Source organism: Acinonyx jubatus, chromosome A1 (genome assembly GCF_027475565.1).
Source record: "Acinonyx jubatus isolate Ajub_Pintada_27869175 chromosome A1, VMU_Ajub_asm_v1.0, whole genome shotgun sequence".
NCBI classification, from domain to species: Eukaryota; Metazoa; Chordata; class Mammalia; order Carnivora; family Felidae; genus Acinonyx; species Acinonyx jubatus.
In genome coordinates this window covers 153,316,063-153,332,256 of record NC_069380.1, presented here as the reverse complement: position 1 = coordinate 153,332,256, position 16,194 = coordinate 153,316,063, and positions in this window count along the sequence as shown.

The window sequence follows — 16,194 nt, the reverse complement described above, 5'->3', positions numbered from 1 at the left end:
CAGAGTAGTCTGTTCTCAAGGTGGATGTGTTATCTTCTCTCCTTCATGTGACTATGTACCAGAGCAGACAGAGCCCAACAAAGCATCTGTTTACTCGGCATATACTACAAAGTCCATATACATCAATGTAGCATTTGCTGTGTGGCTCTTACTGATGTCGGCTCTGAGGGGTATATAAAGATTTTTAAGACTATTCAGGCCTTCAAGGACCTTACACACTGATTGGAAAATTAAAGCCGGTAACTGTAAAATGAGGCCTCTGACTACCAAAAATACCTATATTCCTAAGAAACATATAGACTATAGATTTCCAGAGAAACATACAACAGACTGTGTCAACCGTGTAAACAACAGAGTATGGAATTGCAGAAAAATAAATCACTTTAGTGGAGATGATCAAAAGGAAAGGTCGCTTCGTTGAGATGATCAGGAAAACATTCCAAATTCTCTACAATCGGAATATTCTAAACTTACTTGAAATTACATGCCATCACTCCTCTGAGAGAACAGGAAACCGTGCCTTCCCTGTTTCAGTTTATCTTTTAATAGTGCTATGAGGAAGTATTCTTATGTCCATTATATAGACACAGAGCTGCCTAGAAAAATCCTGAGAGGTTAAGTAATGTGCTCAAAGTCACATTGTTAATAATTGGTAGAAAACGAAAACCCAAGTGTGCCAATTTTGATGTTCATGGTGTTTTCTTAAAACCAGGCGAGTTTTCCAAAGTGGTGTAGGATGAAGGACCCTGGGTGAGATTGAGAAGGTCAGGGTTTGAGTCTTGGATCTGCTATTACAGATGTATGATCTTAGACATTTTATCTCTCTACTCTTCACTGTCTTTTGTAGAGAGAGTGACAAAAAATCCTGCCTTCTTCAGGAATTTTGGAAAAGTTAACATGAGATAACACATCTGTTTCATAGTGTTCTGAACTAGAAATTTATTTCAGCTGAGAACTATGGAAGTAACCACATTCTTGTTTCAACAGCACGGACAGAGAGAGATTGGGTTCCCTGGAACCAGGTTGTGCGATGGGAGAGCCAAAGGAGCCTATAGTTTTGTTCTTCTGAGTAACCCAGTTCCTGGCTGTGGGTTACCTCTGTAACCTTGGGCAGGGCAGTTCCCTACAGCTGAAGGCCGTCCCCAGTGAGGGGTGCTAGAGTTGATACTGATACTCCCAACAGCCTGAAATGGGTGCATCAGTCCTGAAAAGGACATCTGGTTAGAGCACTGCAGGATCCACTAAAAAAAGATGAAACCCTAAGAGCCCTACCCACCCCCGTCATGTTCTCTCAGTGCTTGCTCCTGTTTTCTTAGCTCTTCTAACATTGTGCATACCATCCATTTGGCGCTTTCCTCCCCACCTGAACAGTGATTGCAAGGCCATGTCTTACATCTCTCAGTTTCCAGCACCGAGGAGAGTACTGACAGTAGGTAGAAGCAGCTCCATTAATATTTGATGTTGGCGATGTTAATGGTGATGATATACCAACTATACTGCTGGGTACTGAGGAGTCTGGAAAAGAAGATAAGGCATGAGTGAGTTTATTTGCCAAATATATAATCATAGGATATAAACTAAGGGATGTGAAAGAATTGCTATAATTACCATAGTATCTTATGCATAAATAAGTGCTCAATATATTTCTTTAGAGTAGATGAGTAAAAAAATGAGTAGGAGGACAATTAAGGGGGCACATGGTTGGCTTTGATTCTGAGCATAACTCAGTAGAACTTTGGAAAGAACAACTATGTACTGTCAGGATGTCAGGATGATTCCCTGAAAATGGTGGTCTTGAGTTGGTCAGCCTAACAGTATGGGTGTGGATTTTTAAAGAGGAAGGTTGAAGAGAATGCAGTGAGGTAGGTAAGGGAATGTTTTATGGTAGGAAAATCTTAGACATGAGTGATTTGGGTATGCACAGGGGCAAGTAAGGACCTTTTGCTCCCTTGGGGTGAAGCATATTTGTGGGTGAATGCGGGAAGCAAGGCTCAGTAAATAGGGGATTGGAATAGATTGTGAAGGACTGGTGGAGCTGACTGTACTAAGTCATGATGGGGTTCTTAGCTGGGGAGTGAAAAATGGAAAAACGTATTTTTAAGTAATAGATGGCTCAGAATGGATTGGAGGGAAAATCAGTTAGAGGCAGAGAGACAGACAGAAAGTTGCAGTGGCATTTAAATATAAGTGATGAAAGCCCAAACAAAAGGGGTTGAAGTTGGAATGGAATCCAAAGGTGGAGTTTAGGGGTTAATATCCAGGAAGGAAAAATATGACTTAATGACATGATTTTTCCCACTTCTTTATTCCTTAAATCTAAAAATGTTGCTAAAGATCAGTAACAAAGGGACTTCAAATTTCTGAAGTATTTATTATTAAAAAAAACAAACAAACTAGTATCATTATCAGCGATGTTTATGATTCTAAAAACATTAAAACTGACCTACCTAACACAACCAGAAAGATTGTTTTGACTCAACTGACTAGGCTAGTTAAATCCTAACTCAGTCATTTCACTAAAACAACAAGCCGCTTAGCATCTGCCCTCTGTGTAACTCTTCTGTTAAGCATGTTCACCTTTTAAAGTGACCAGTTAAAAACAATGACTCCGTTTAGTCCAAACATTTAAACCAACCATACAGCATTATTTATCCCTATCTCCCTCTCTCCTTCCCTACCTATCTGCTCACCTACCTACCTGCCTGCCTGCCTACCTACCTATGTCAGTAAGACCAAAGTTAAGTCATTTATTTCCTGAGCTGATTTTGTAATGACTTGGTTTTGCCTCGAGGCAGGTCTGGTACAATGTGACCTTGGTTGAAAGTGTATGTTTCTTGAAAGTGCTGGCATGATGCGTGATATACCTGGTATTTATCATGAGTATATCAACTGTGACGCTATTTTAATAAATGCTAAGTATATTAGAATTCATTTTTACTTTGTCATCTGTCCTAATTTAAATTGGTGCATAATTTCATGAAACAAAACACAGGAGTCTACTTAAACAGTGACTATCCTGAATGAATCCTTAATGTGGGGCAAAGAAAATCCAAAGTGTATTCTTTTTTTATTTCTATAAACTTTTCAATGTAACTATTTGTATCTAATAATTCTATTCCTTACCATTTGTATTACTAGTTTATCACATTACTATTTTTTTAAGTGTTTATTTATTTTTGAGAAAGAGGGAGAGAGAGCTTACGCGTGCGTGTGAGGGAGTGGGGGAGGGGTAGAAAGAAAAAGAGAGACTCTCAAGTAGGCTCTGCACTGTCAGTGCAGAACCCACTGTGGGGCTCGAACTCATGAACCAAGAGATCATGACCCGAGCTGAAATCAAGAGTTGAAAGCTTAACCAACTGAGCCACGCAGGCACCCCCCCCCAAATGACTATTCATATAAAATTAAACTATCTTTAAAATTTATTAAATATACAGCAAAATACAATGATTGACATTACACTCCCAATTCCTTTCTCATTTATTTATTTATTTATTTATTTATTTATTTATTTATTTATTTTTAAAAATTTTTTAATGTTTATTTATTTTTAAGACAGAGACAGAGTGTGAGCAGGGGAAGGGCAGAGATAGAGAGGGAGACACAGAACCTGAAACAGGCTCCAGGCTCTGAGCTGTCAGCACAGAGCCCGACGCGTGGCTGGAACCCACAAACTGTGAGATCATGACCTGAGCCGAAGTTGGACGCTTAACCAACTGAGCCACCCAGGTGCCCCTTCCTTTCTCATTTATATTGCTAGGCAGATAATTTGGAAGGGAGAAGCATAGATTTCCGCTTCATGGTTTTTGACATATCTTGTCTCTGGGTTGAATTTTTGAAAAGATAGTAGCCATTACACTGAACTATTTTAAAATTAAACTTTTTATTTTGAGATAATTGTAGAATGCAGCTGTAAGAAATACCAGAGATCCAAGTACTCTTTATCCATTTCTTTCAATGGTAACATCTTGTAAGGCTGTAGTAGGGTATCCCAACCAGGATATTTACATTGATATAGTCAAGATATAGGATATTTCCATCACCACAAGCCTTCCTTATAGTGTAGTTTTATGGCCACACCTACTTTTCTTCTGTCTTCTTCCTATGGAGAACATTACTGTAATTTTATCACTTCAAGAATGCTACATAAATAGAATCCTATAGTATATAACCTTTTGGGATTGGCGTTTTTCACTTACTACAATTCTCTGGAGAATCATTCGAGACGTTGCTGTATCAACACATTATTTCCTTTTTTTTTGCTTAATAGTATTCTAAAGCATGAGTAAGCCACAGCTTGTTCAAACATTCACCTACTGAAGAAGATCTGGGTTGTTTTCAGTTTTTAGCTATTATAAGGTTGCTATAAATATTCATATATGGATTTTTGTGTGAACATGTCTTCATGTCTTTGTCATAAGTGCCCAAGAGTGCTATTGCTGGGTAGAATGGCAATTGTATGTTTTTTTAGAAGCTGCTAAACTTCTCTAGCATGATTGTGCTAGTTTAAATTTTCACCAGCAGTATATGCATGATTGTTTCTCTGCATCCTTACAAGCATTTAGCATTATCACTAAGTTTTTATTTTTACCATACTGATAGTCATACAGTAACATGATAGTGGTTTTAATGTGTACTTCCATAATGGCTAGTGATCAGTATTTTTTATGTGCTTATCTACCATGTTTATATTATCTTTGGTGAACTGTCTCTTGTCTTTTACCCGCTTTATAATTGGATTTTTTACTACGGAGTTTTGAGACTTCTTTATAGTATTCTAGACACTATTCCTTTTTTGGATATGTGGCTTTCAAATATTTTCTTTCATTTTGTAGCTTTGTCTTAAGATCTTTTGTAAAACAAAAGTCGTAAAATTTGATGAAGTCCCCTTTACTAATTTTTAATTTTACGGATCACTGCTTTTAGTATCAAGCCTAAGAAGTCTTTGCTGAGTCCTTCTAGCTACAGAAGAGTCCCTCCTGTATTTTTTTCTAAAAGTTTTACAGCTAAAAGTTTTACATAAAAGTCTGTGATCCATTTTGTGTTAAATTTTGTATAAGGTGTTGGGGTAATGTCACAGTTTTTTGTTTTGTTTTTTTTAAACACTTTTTTTAAATGTTTATTTATTTTTGAGAGAGAGAGAGAAAATGAGAGAGACAGAGCACGAGTGGGGGAGGGACAGAGAGAGAGGGAGACACAGAACCTGAAACAGGCTCCAGGCTCTGAGTTGTCAGCACAGAGCCCAATGCAGGGCTCTAACTCATGAAGCACGAGATCATGACCTGACTCGAAGTTGGTAGCCTAACTGACTGAGCCACCCAGATGTCCCATGATTTATTTATGTATGTATATATGTATGTACGTATGTATTTATTTTTGTTTTGCATTTGGACATCTAATTGCTCCAATATGAATTGAAACGTCTATCCTCGCTCATTGAATTTCTTTTGTACCTTTGTCAAATATCAGTTGAACATATAAGTGTGGTACTACTTCCGAGTTTTTTTTTTTTTTTCGGTTCTATTGATCTACATATTTACCCCTTTATCAATATCATACTGTCTTCATTATTGTAGCTATCTGGTAAAACTCAATATTGTGCAGAATGATTTTTCCCACCTTCTTCTAGACTTTGTCAAGATTGTCTTAGTTATTTTCATTTCTTTTTCCCTTTCACATACATTTTAGAATAATATTTTCTAAATGTACAAAAATAGTGCTGGGATTTTTAAAGGAATAAATTTGGGGAGAATTGACATCTTTACTCTTTTGGCTTTGCTATCTAAGAACATCGAAAATCTCTCCATTTATTTAGATCTCCTTTGATTAGTGTTGTGTCATTTTTAGCATGTAAGTCCTATGCATGTTGTTAGATTTACACCTTAGTATTTAATTTTCCTTGATCAGTTGTAAATAGTATTGCATTTCTTTTTCTTTTCATTTTTGTTTCTTTACATTTATTTTTGAGAGACAGAGAGAGACAGAGCATGAGCAGGGGAGGGGCAGAGAGAAATGGAGACACAGAATCCGAAACAGGCTCCAGGCTCTGAGCTGTCAGCACAGAGCCTGACACGGGGCTCGAACTCATGTCATAGTATGACATTTCTAATGTCAGTGTCCATATGTTGATTTACTAGCGTGTAGTAATATGATAGTTTTTTGTGTTAACTTGTGTCCTGTAATCTTTCTGAACTCACTTATTACTTACAGGAGTTTGTTGGTGGTGGTACTGTTTTTAATATTCTTTGGGATTTTCTATGTAGACAATCATGCCATCTGCAGATAAAGACATTTTTACTTCTTATCTGTATATTTTTTTAAATTTCTCATTTTATTGCTATGAGTAGAATTTCCAGCATGATGTTGAATAAGGATAGTGAGAGGAGACATTCCTTGCCTTAGTCCCAATTTTAGGGGAAAACTATTCAGCTTTTTAAAAAGTATGTTAGCTGTAGTTTTTTTGTAGCTGCCTTTTATCAAGTTGAGGAAGATTACCTCTATTTCTGTTTTCTTTTGCGGGGGGGAAGTTTTTAACACAAGTGGGTGTTGAATTGTGTCAAATGATTTTCTGCTTCATTTGAAGTAATCACGTGAATTTTTCTTTAGCTTGCTAAAGAGGAGGATCGCATTGATTGATTTTCAAATATTGAACTAGCACTGCACCTCTGGAATCAACCCTACCTGGTCATGGTATATAATTATTTTTATGTATTGCTGAACTGTATTTGCTAAAATTTTGCGAAGGATTTTTACATCTTTATATACAGGGATGTTGACCTGTAATTTTCTTTGTTTTTTAGTATCTTTGTCTGGTTTTGGTATCAGAGTAATACTAACATTATACAGTGAATCAGTAAGTGTTCCTTCCTCTTGTATTTTTTGGAGGAGATTTTGTAGAATTGGTGCTAATTCTTCCTTAAAGGTTTGGTAGAATTCTCCAGTTCTCCATCTGGGCCTGGAGAACTGGGCAAGGTAGATTTTAAATTACATATTCAATTTCCTTAATAGATATAGGACTGTTCAAACTGTCTGCTTCATGTAAGATAAGCTGTAATATTTTGTGTCTTTTGAGGAATTGGTCTGTTCATCAATTGTCAAATGTATGTGTGTTGAGTTGTTCATACTATTCCCTTGTTATGCTTTTGATATCTTCAGAGTCCATAGTGATATCTCCTGTTTCATTACTGATATTGGTAATTTACTTCTTTTTCATCAATCCTGCTAGAGGGTTGTCAATATTATAGCTGTTTTCTAAGAAACATCTCTGTTTCATTGATTTTCTTTATTGTTTATTGCTTTTTCAATTTCATTCATCTACTCATCTTTAATGTGTCATTCTGCTTGATTTGGGTTTGTTTTTCTCTTTTTCTAGGTTCTTAAGACAATAGCTTCAATTATTATTTGAAATTTTTACTCTTTTCTAATATGTAAACTTTGTGCATAGATTTCCCTCAGTACTGCTTTAGCTGTGCCCCACAAATGTTGATATGCCGTATTTTCATTGGAATTCTGTTCATTATAATTTTTTACTTACTTTGAGACTTCCTTTTGGATCCATGGATTATTTAAAAGTACATTGCTTAGTTTCAAAGTGTTTGGAGATTTTTCCTGTTATATTCCTGTTATTGATTTCTAGTTTGAGTCCATTATGGTGAGAGAACACACTCTAAATGATTTCTCTTGTTTTCAATTTGTTGAAGTCTGTTTTATAGGGCACAATATGCCCTATCTTAGTATATAATTCACAAGCACTTGAAAAGAAATGTATGTTCAGCAGTTATTGGGTGAGGTGTTCAACAAATGTCAATTAGATCCTGTTGGTTGATCGTATTGTTGAGTTCTTCTATAACCTTGTTGCTTTTCTGTCTAGTTTAATCAATTATCCAAGACAGATGTTTCACTGTCCAATTACATTTATGGATTTGTCTGTTTCTCCATTTAGTTCCACTAGTTTTTGTTTTACATTTTTTGTAGCTCTGTTGTTTGGTGAATGCACGTTTAGTATTGTTATATTTTTTGGTGTATTGTTATATTATTGCATAATGTTCTTCATTGTGTCTGATGATTTTCTTTGCTGTGAAGTCTAGTTTGTCTAATATTAAATAGCCATTCCTGTTTTTCTCTGTAATGTAATTGTCTTAAATATTTCCTCTATAAACATTTAGAACCACATTGGACAGTGTTATAATTTTTTGCTTTAACTATCAAACATAATTTGGAAAACTCAAGAAAATATACCAATTTGTGCCCTCTCTAGAGCTCATAATTGCCTTTACTTATACTTTGTACCACTCTTTATTAAAGTTACTTTTCACATTTCTTTTCCAGATCTGCAAGTCTTAACCACTTTCCCCTGCTACCAGCCACTGATCAGCTGAACTTGTTTTTATTTTTAGTGTAAACATTCACATATTTAATAGTACCTTTAAAGTCATCATTTCTATATTTAAAATAGTTCCAAAATGAATCTATAAATGGTAATATAAATTAATACAAACTTAGGGTAAATAAATTTCACATGAGCTATGGTATAACTAATAGAAGATACGGAGTGAGTCAAATTATGTCAGAGCTATATTCCACTTGCTTCTGAAAGAAAATGAAATCTAATTATTATATTTTTATACAAAGCTAATAAGGATAATAAAATCCTGAAATGTAAAAGGAGATGTGAGAAAGAACATTCGCAATAACCTTAAAAAGTTTTGAGATGTACATTTGATGGCTACACTGGTCTGCAGCAAGATCTTGGCATTGTCATGTGACATTGAGATTGCGAAATAGGTAAAGACAGTGCTTTCATCTTACACTAATTTTTACCAAAAGATAGGCCTGGATGAAAGCCAGTTGAACCTCTGCCTGTCCAAAGGCATATGTACAAGAAATTGCACACGTATGAAAAAGCAAAACCATAGTAAATAACATGATTGAAGTAGACAGATGCTGCAGGTGAGTGTGACTTTTATTTTGAATAAAAAACTAACTATACTTTCATTAATATGACTTCATATTGTATATTTTTCCAAATTTACGTTCCTCAAATACAATTTACATTATGATTTTTATGTTTCTAAGTTATTTCTCATCTCCATTTCTGTTTTACGGTGAACTTTAATACAAATGATAAATCTTATTAAAGTACTCTCTGGTTATTTATACAGTAAGGGCACTTGGAAAAAAAAAGTTCCAAATTTGTATCCAGAAAGTTGTGTGGGATGTTAATTATTGGGTTGTAGAGTCTGACTGGGGGCCTCTGGGAGCACTCCTTTCTCTCTGGCCTTTCATGTGGTAGACCTTGCCTCTTTGGGAGTGTTTTTCACAGTGCATCTTAATTTATTGCCATGCATTTCTCTCATATGGATGTGAGTTCCTGGAAGGCAGGGATCCGCACCTCAAATGCTTGTGCGCTAAACCAATGTATTAGAAGGGATGATTTTTATTGCAAAGTTTATTTATAACATTTTATAAATGGTAATTTTAGAGGAAATGAATCTGCTCTAGCTAGTTGCAGAAATATTGCTTTATTATCATTTGCAGAGTGGAAATGAACTGTAATATTTATCAATCTATTAACTCATATGTATTTGACACCTACTTTGGCTTCTGCAATCTACTGATCACTGCAGGAATGTAAAAATAGTATAAAGCGTAATTCTTTCCTCATGGGAGTCTCTAGTTAGGAAGAGAAGACAAATATATGGAACAAACAAGTAAATCTAAGCTGTGTACAACCTTAGAGGTTGCACATTAGAGGTTCAAAGTAGGGGTAGGGCACAGAGGACTGGAGGGTCAGGGAAGGGTTTCTGGAGCATGTGAGACTTGAATAGGGTCCTGAAGTGTGGGACAGGGTTTGGGAAGATGGAGGAAAAGACCGGTGGTTTTGGGAGAATGAGGAATTTCCTCAAGAAGGGGATTTTAGGAAACATATTTTTAAATTACAGAAAAGAAGGAAGATGTCTTAAGACCCATTGAATCATATGAGATTGTGCTTCCTCTTTGTTATATGATGAGGACCAATTATATTTCTCAGAAGGATGATGAGTGAGAGATAATGAAAGAGATTCTTTGGCGAGTGGGTGGTCAGGATAATGGTTGTTCAATCCTGATGGACCATCTTTAATCTCAGTAGTTAGAAGAAACTCAATGAGCAAAAATAAAGCTTATAAACGGGGCAGATAATCAGAGATCTCTGGGAGAGAAAAAGATCAACAAGGAGAACTACCTTAGGCCCATGTCTCTAACTTGCACGGGTGCCCTAGGTGACATGAGGGCAGTGGCTTCAAACTTCAACCAATGAACTCATTAAGAAAAGGACTTCTGGTTAAGGATTTATTTTTTCCCCATCCCCTTGCTGAATACATAGACCCTGGCATAGATAAATATCTTGAAATTTGAAAGATTATGCCCATGTGTAAATTTAATACATCACTGTTTAATTATGTAAGTCATGTATTTTTGGTATTTGTTTTGAATATGATTTATGAAATGTTGGCTTGCAGAAAATTGGCACATTTAGATATGTTGAAACAGGTTTAGAATTTTTATCAATACAAATTTTGTATAAAATACACATTTTATATACCCTGGTAGTGTTATCACTCTTTCTAAGACATTTAAAGGAAGACACCTATTTTCATGTTGTGGGTCTCAAGGATAAGTTGGGGGAAAAAAAAGACCCATAAAACAATTCTCTAGGTTTCCCTAGGAAATGTTCTCTCTGCTCCATATGTGCTTTGAGTTTTAACTAAATTAAACTCATGCTTGGACCAATGTCATCTGAATTTTAAAGGTTATGTACATAGAATGTCAAAACAACCATTTAAAACACATTACTAAAGTGAAGGATTGGCCAAGATTATTTCCAAGGTTCCTACCACACTTAACATTATCTAATTCTATGAACGAGAGACATTCTATCTCCTGCAAGTGGTTTGGTTTACACTTTACTAAGCAACTGGTTGACTGGCTTTCTTGACTAGGTTCCAGATTCTTTGGGGATACAGACACAACCTCATGCAAAGCAGCACCCCCCTAGAATCCCAAGTTGATCACAAAGTAATCATGGTAGCAGAGCAACGAGAGAGGCAGCTATTCCACTGCCATTTGTCTGTGCCCCACATGTCTGCATGAAAAATTTGTTAAGTACTTTATACTTGGAACTTGTTTTGTCTGTAACTTTTGGGAACAAGAGAACTTTTATCGCCAAGTTTAGAATGGTCTTGAATTTTATGGCTCTTGCGATTTGTATCCAAATTTGTGTCATCTGGATTTCACTTTGGTCGTGCTGGCAACACATGACTTTCTGGTTCTGAGACAGACTAATTAAAAGGTGCATAGTCATCAAATTGCTAACCACACATTTTAGGGAGCTAAGTGTAAATAAATCAAAATCATATGAACTAAATTTACTGAAAAATACACGTGAATTTAAAAACGAATGGAAAAAAAAATCAGTGCCAAAATGACCTGTTTCTTTTCTCAAAACCAAAACACTTAAGACATTATTTACTGAACTTAAAATTGTAGTTGGGCTTGTCACTTCCTATTGGAAAGAAAAGAAGCTCAAGATGGCAATGTACTGAATGGAAAAAAAAATACTCTAACCAAAAACCAAAAGGCAAAACATTATTTTAGAAGGCTATGGGCTTCTTAGATTATAAAGGCCATCTCTATTATCTCAAGGGAGACAACTTTTCACCTAGTATCAGAGAATGTAGTCTCAGGACTGGAAGGGGCTTGAAGTTTGTTCAGTCATGCCCTTCATACTGGGCTTGGGTCCTTGTCGTGTGGCTAGTTGCTTGTGCTTGGACTTCTCCGTGGCGGACAGATCTCCTTTTCTTGAGGCAGCCATTTCACATTTATGAACTACTGGAAAGAAACCAATCTCTCTGAAGCTTCCACCAATTTGTGTTTACCCCTCAAGAATCCAGAAAATTGGTTTAATTCGTTTCTTCTCAGAACAATTTAGTTTTTATTTTATTTGCACAAGCAGAATCTTACAAGTGTTACTATAAAAAAGGGAGTTTATTAAAAGGATTCAAATGGAATGGAAACAAGGGAGAGAGAGGGAAAGGGAGCGAGAGGGAGAAGAGAGAGAGAAAAGGAAGCAGGAATTGAACCAGTTCCCAAGGACCGGATTTTCTCTTTCTTTCCTTTTCTCCCTGTTTCCCTCTCAGCACCTTGGCTACCCTCTGAAGTTTGCTCTGTTTTCTTCTCTCTGTTGCTGAAGTTTCTCTGCTTACAAAGTGTTTTGTTCTGTCATCATTTAAGTTTATACATGATCTTGGTTTGCTGTGGGCCAGCTCTGTCTGCTGGCTTTCTTTCAGCTTCTGCTTCCATTCTAGCTGGTTCAGTCTTTCTCTGTTTTCCAATACAAATTCCATGTAGGGAAAGTCAAGTCCACCTGACCTTTTACTTAAGTGCTGGTATAGGTGTGCTGGCTTATGGACTGGCTTTTTGAGTCACAGTTATAGGTCATCCACTAGTCCAGTCACTGGAATGGGTTGTACGATACAAAGCATGGCTATCTCATGGGTATCTAGGATGTGAGACTGTGGTAGAGGCAATATCTCTTTATTTTTTTATTATTTTTTTAATATGAAATTTATTGTCAAATTGGTTTCCATACAACATCCAGTGCTCGTCCCAACAGGTGCCCTCCTCAATGCCCATCACCCACTTTCCTCTCCCTCCCACCCCCCCATCAACCCTCAGTTTATTCTCAGTCTTTAAGAGTCTCTTATGGTTTGCCTCCCTCCCTCTGTAACTTTTCTTCTTCCCCTCCCCAATGGTCTTCTGTTAAGTTTCTCAGGATCCACATAAGAGTGAAATCATATGGTTTTTGTCTTTCTCTGTATGACTTATACAGAGGCAGTATCTCTTTGGAGTGGAGTGGCTGGAAGGCCATAGTTGACAGCCCTGTACACATTTCTTAAATTAGTTGGTGTGTTTGTATACATTCTTACCCTTTTTATTCTCCAGGTTAAAGATTCTCAGGCTTTTCAACTGTTGCTTATGGGTCATAATATTGAGTGTCTTTACTGCTTTACCTCTCTTCTGTACATAGTGTAAGTGATTTACATCTCTCTGAAAGTGATGGTTAAATCCTGAGCTGATCTCATCAGTGAGGTTTACGCCACCCAAGATTCGATTAGCCTCTTCTTCAAGTCACTTCATCTTGTTGACTCATAGAACTTGCTCTTAACAAAAGCCTCCGAGTCCTTAGTTGCACAAGCCACGAAACCAGCCCTCTTCCACCTCACGTACAATTGGATCTTTGTACTCAAGGTTAAGGTCCTTCATGCATATTGCTTGAATTATATTTTTTTTTTTAAGGAAAAAGTATTAATAAATAAAGCAAAACATACTCCCTGCCCTCTGGATGCTTATGCTTATATTCCCTATTGATCTTACTTGGCACACAGAAAGTCCTTAATAAATAATTGTTTGATAACTAAATGTGGAAAAATCATTTTGTTAACTTTCAACTTTGCAGTGATCTGTTCAGTCTTTTCAGATTGACTGTTAATCCGTTATTCAACCTTTTTTACTCCTGACCTCATGGGCAATAGTCATTTGATCATGTGCCTTTAGATCCAATTGATGTTTCTGTTTACATGTTATGTAATATGGCATATATTACATAATGCACCCAATGGAATCTGGGGGACTAATTAGTAATGAACACTAACATCTTCTGCAGCTAAAAATCAGACCAAATTTTGCTGCCAAATGAGTTTGGTCAAGTTTTGCTGCCAAAAATAATCTGGTTTTCAAAGGCTTTTGAATTTTAGAATTACCAGGAAGGGATTGTCAACCTGTAATGCACAACATTGAGACCGATGTCTGGTACGCAGTAAGCACTAGGTAAGTGTTATGGAAAATTTCTTCCAGTTTGGCACTGATTTATCACACTCCACCCAGCTTGATAAAAAAGTCCATTCAGGAGGAAGGGCCCAGGTCCTTCCTAGAATAAATAGCTCCAAAACCATGATATAAGCCAAATTCCAATTCTAAAAGTTCAGAAATGCCACGTCTTTTGCATTAATTATTTTAACTCAATAGAAAAATACATCACATGTGGGAATTTAGAAAACCATCCATTGAGTCCATGTAGTTAGAAATCGACTTCTATTTTATCACCCAGAAACATCTACAGTGAATGCTGAGAGTTTATGAAATATAGCAGCAAAAAAATTAGGGAAATATTGGTGTGAGTTTTCACTTTCACCCAGAAAATCTGAAGTCCTCTTCTAACAGTCTGGCTGGCTTCTCAATCAGTCTTATTTAGCAACACTAAAGATCAGCAATTCTGTGAGTTTCCTCTGCTTTGACGGATTCAATAGGCTGTATTTGTCTTGGAAATTTGAGTTCTAGGATAGAAACAGGATTGATATTTTTGTTATTAAACTTTAAAGTAAAATATTAAAAAGTAGCTTTCAAAGATAAAGTGTAGGAAATCCTTCATAAATTTAAGGATTGGAGTTGTATCTGCCCCTATTAAAGTTGGCTGAATTAGTACATGCATCATGGGTTTTCTTTCTAACCTTTCCTTGCTGGAACCATCACTTTTCTTGCTCATACTTGGCTAATATAGAAAATTTGAAGTGAATATCTCTAATTTTGTAAAAGGCTTTGGGAGATCTAACAGCGCTCTTAAAAATCTCACTGTTTAAGCACTGTAACACCAAAATTATTGAGTGAAATGTCTGCTTTGTTCTTGGCAAATTTCCCTTTCGTTATTTTCTGTGGCTCTGTAGAAATATTTCTCTTGGAACTGCTCATTGAGGTTTGTTTTCTGTATTTTCTACCACTGATAATTGTTCCAGAAGGTAAGAATACCTCTCAGCCGAGCCATTTAACTCACTGAGGGCTCAATAGACTGAGACCAAGCTTGCTAGAGCCCATGGCCTTTGTTCTGCTCACCCACACTAACCATGGACTCCAGTGACAGAGCAGCCACAATAAGGGCATGAAAGGTCAACCTGTCAAAAGCAGACTTGGATCTCCTTCTTCCTCAACCATAGAGGTTGAGGTCCTCTCCACAGGCCCACCTCCTATAGCTCACATGTTACCTTACCCAACTTGAAAGTGGAAGTTTTAAGCAAGGGCATTATCCTCCCCTCCACCATCTGTGCCATCCTCTTGTGGCCAATATCAATAGTTCCATTGATAGGTTCCTTTTCTGTCGTCTCTGTCCAGCATATTTCCTTTTTTGCTTTAAATGTTTTATTTATTCTTGAAAGAGACAGAGCATGAGGGAGAGGAGCAGAGCAAGAGAGGGACGCAGAATCCAAAGCAGGCTCCGAGCTCTGAGCTGTCAGCACAGAGCCCAACGCAGGGCCTGAACTCACAAGCCATGAGATCATGACCTGAGCTGAAGTTGGACGCTCAACGGACTGAGCCACCCAGGAGCCTTTGTGTTCAGCATATTTCTGAGGTTGCTTCAGTTAGACTTGCTACCTTATTTCAGACCCTGACTCACAACCAATACTTGGGAAATTTTTTTCTTTTTAAAGTTTCTATTGTGGTTGCCTGGGCGGCTCAGTCAGTTAGGTATCATAGTCTTGATTTTGGCTCAGGTCACTATCTCATGCTTCATGAGTTCGAGCCCTGCATTGGGCTCTGTGCTGACAGCAAGGAGCCTGCTTAGGATCCTCTCTCTCCCTCTCTCTGTCCCTCCCCCACTTGCATGTGCTCTCTCTCTTTCTCTCAAAATAAATGAACTTAAAAAAAATGAAGTTTCTGTTGCTAAAATGCCTTCAGATGTTAGATTATCTCTTATGGATCTCTGTTCCTTTTTTAAAATTTATTTACTTACTACTGATGCAAGGTAAGTTTCTTCTTTCTGATACACGTGAATCAATATCTACCATCTATCTACTAACATTATGTGTCTATATGTAATATATATTATATTGTGTTTCTGTATATATAAATCAGTCTTAGCTTGGGCTGCTATAACAAAATACCATAGACTGGTGGCTTCAAACATGATTTATTTTCTCATTCTTCTAGAAGCTAGAAGTTCATGATCAGGGTGCCAATATGGTTGGGTTCTGACGAGACTTTTCTTCCTGGGTTGTAGAAGGCTGCCATCTTGTTGTGTTCATGCAAAAGCAGAGAATGAAAAACTCTGTGGTATCTGTATTTACAAGGGCACTAATCCAATCATGAAGGCCCAATTGCATCACCTAA